This window comes from Lacerta agilis, chromosome 6 (genome assembly GCF_009819535.1).
Source record: "Lacerta agilis isolate rLacAgi1 chromosome 6, rLacAgi1.pri, whole genome shotgun sequence".
Lineage (NCBI taxonomy): Eukaryota > Metazoa > Chordata > Lepidosauria > Squamata > Lacertidae > Lacerta > Lacerta agilis.
Window position 1 is genome coordinate 19,363,233 of NC_046317.1, and position 3,755 is coordinate 19,366,987.

The window sequence follows — 3,755 nt, forward strand, 5'->3', positions numbered from 1 at the left end:
AAACTATGATACCCACCTTCCCTGGTCATTGGTCGGGGCAGTTCAGCAACTTCCTGTAGATAGAAGAAAGCAGTGGCTGGCCTGAACTAGCCCTGCATGGTGTCCAAAGGCCCCGAAAAGGCAAGTATTAGATTTAGGAGAATGGAGCATGGAGATAGAAAGTACACGGCATCTTTTTAAGAACTCTCAGCTGGAATCACAGAGAGAAGAGAAAAACATGGAAACAGTCCAAATTTTTGCCATTTGGTTTCTCTCCCCCCCCCCCTTCCCCACACCCTCTGGGAACAGCATAGCTATTTATTATTCAGGAAGTGTTGCATTCAGTATGAATATCTTCAGGGACTCAAGGCCTCGAGAACAGAGGATGCTGGTTTTTAAAAAGACAATGTCTTTCATTTGCTCAGAAGTGACCTTTCAATCCCGTCGGCATAACAGACAACTCCGGAAGACCTGAATGCAAATCGGACCATCAGCACCACTGGGTATAAGCTCTGCTATGGGTTCCTAGCAGCAACATTCACCTATGTATTTTTATATATAAATATGTATCTTGCCTTTCTTTGCTGAGCACTCAATGAGACGAAAAGCAAAAATGTACCATTACAGAGCAAATAATATAACAAAAATCAACAGATAAAAACGGGGGTGGGTTAAAAGGACAGCCTGCTAAAAACCACATCTGGATAGGGATAGGAAACCTCCAGTTCCCATCCACCATAGGCATGATGTCAAACGGACAAGGGTGATGCAAGCTGAGATTCAGCAACAACTGGAGGGCTGCAGGTTCTCCACCCCTGACCTAGGTCTTAAGCCACCCAAGGAGCCATTATAGCAGCCTGGTTGAAGTGGATGTTTGGCCAAGGACCAAACAGGCATAAAACAAGGCGTTGGCATTATGTTTTCAAGCTCTGTGGGAGGGATTTAACTAAGGAGCTCCCCCTAATACAACAGGATAAATTATCACTAAAACAAGCCTTGTTATCCCAGATGGTATCTGTATTGGATTTGAAATTTATTTTAGAAATGTCATTGTGTTATACGCATTTTAAAAAGGTAAAGGGACCCCTGACCATTAGGTCTCGTCGCAGACGACTCTGGGGTTGCAGCTCTCATCTCACTTTATTGGCTGAGGGAGCCAGCGTACACCTTCCGGGTCATGTGGCCAGCATGACTAAGCCGCTTCTGGTGAACCAGAGCAGCGCACGGAAACGCCGTTTACCTTCCCGCCGGAGCGGTACCTATTTATCTACTTGCACTTTGACGTGCTTTTGAACTGCTAGGTGGGCAGGAGCAAGGACCGAGCAACGGGAGCTCACCCCGTCACGGGGATTCGAACCGTCGACCTTCCAATTGGCAAGCCCTAGGCTCTGTGGTTTAACCCACAGTGCCACCCACGTCCCATACACATTTTATAGCACTGTAAATCACTGCAATAAGCCTCAGAGGAAACAAAATAACAACAACAACAACAACAGTCAATTATGTTTCCATGAAGAGAATGGAACCTGAGCTTCTTCTTTTTTCTTTTAAGGAAGCAGGGTATGAAATTAGATGGCTCTACTGGGGCAGGTAGGGATGGGACATTTGGTATTTGTATACCAGAGATATTGCATTGTGCATTCTCTTTCCCTTCCTACAATAGAGGTAGATCTCAGCACTATCACTGTGTCAAAAGAATTTGCATTTTCATGAGATTTCATTCCCTGCCAATGTAGGATGTCTGTAGCTGCGGCATTACAAACACAGCATCAGATTTGAATTGCAAATAGGATCCTGTTGCCTCCTTGTTGACTTTTTCCCTTCTTCTGTTCACATCCCTTCCTATGCCAGCATGATCCTCTAAGCCTCCCTCATATATGTTCTCCACGCTCAGGCTTGCGAGAGCTGTACAAAGCAGTGGGACTTTGCACAGGATGAAGGGATGAGAATTATCAGCATGAGCTATACAGGATTTGGTTCCACATTCACATGAAACTTTCCATTTCTAGGTGTTTGGTGTGTGTGTGTGTGTGTGTGTGTGTGTGTGTGTGTGTGTGTTTAAGAAAAGATTTTCATTTTTATGGCAAGACCCATCTGTTCCCCTGTTCTCTATTTTACACACTCCTCAGACAGGAAGATTCACACTGAGACACACAGCAAGAGGAGCACTTAATAATATATACTGTCCACCTAAGTGAAATTGTAACTTCAAGCTGTTTGAAAGTTGAAGAACAGTTGTAAGAGATGATTGCATTACATTACAGAGGCTGGTTGTCGGGGGGAGAGGCGTTCGAGCAAGGCTTTGGTGATGGGGGTCATTTCTATTTCTGGAAGTGCAAATATGACGGATATGAGAAGTAAAGGCTAGACTTTGTCAGCTGATGTCTAGAGGAGGGGCTAGAAGATCGCTCCATCCCCTCCGTCTCAAACCTGGTATAGTATTTGCTGCTGCAGAACGAGAAATTGAAATGACGTACATCACAATAACAAACAAAGGCTTTCTTTTTTCTTGATGAATATAGGTGATCTTTTACTTGCTAAGTTACTGTCAGAGACTGGACTGAAGGGGACGAGATTGAGGAGAAATGGTGGGCATCACACACAAGTACACACACACACCTTCTGAAGCTTCCAGAGAAGAGGAAGACAGTATCGAATTACAGCAGTGGTTTGAGGAAGGTCACAGCTCAGAGACAGGAGAACAGAAGAATTGGGAGGTGTTGGGAGAAGAGAAGGCAGAGACAGAGTCAGAGCAGCCAGCTCACACGTTATCACTGGAGAGTATTTCTGACCCCCCTTCTCCCAGAACTCAGCATTCACTGAGAGTGCAAGAGCAAAGGACTCAGAGACAAATAGCCCCTAGCGGCCACCATAAGGGGAAGTACTGTTGCTAGGAAGGGATGGGGAGGAGGTCAGTTGGAGCAACGCCATTAATGGGATACAGACTGCATTCCTTTGTCTCTCTCCGTGATGATTGAATAAACTCATCAGTAAGAACTCTTCTTTGTTTATCTCTGCTTCTTGCTGCCACCAGGGGAGGGATAGAATTCCTCAAAGCCTGACAGTTATTTATCATTTATGCTCTCGTGCCCTACTGATGGGCACTGCAACTCCCATCATCCCTGGCAATTGACTGTTATGACTGTGTGGATGATGGTAGTTGTAGTCTAGCAATACCTGGAGGGCACCAGTTGGGGAAAGGCTGGTCTAGCCAGCAGTGAGACTATATTTGCAACCTGAAAGTCCTGGGGAGACCTGTTTCCGTCAGGAGCATTCTATCCTGCTATCCTACATTCAGGGTTTCTGAGTGCTCTTGAATCAAGGGTTCAGCAGTGCATCACTCTCAACTGATGTTCACAGTCTCTTCTTGTCCCAGCATAGGACAATGGTTGCTTCATCCACCTTATATACTTCTCTCCCACTGACACCTGAAACTTTAATAACAGACAGCCCTATGAAACCACATACACACAGAGGTCCTAATACCTGTTATATCTTGCTCTTGCCTCCCTTAACATATTTCTTTAACCTCTCCACTATTTCACCCCGATTTCTGACCAGTGTATATGAAACATGGCAAAATTCATTCCTCCACTTACAGGCAAGCAGCCTAACAACTGCTACCACACATGCTGTGGGAAGTTAGTCATTGGCAAATGGTTATCTGTGTTTGCCCATAATGTGCCACTCCAGAATCCTTGATGGTTAGCCTTGGTTCCTACTTGTTGCCACTCCTTGAATGGCCCATTAGAGGAGAGCTTCTTTCTGTGAAGGAC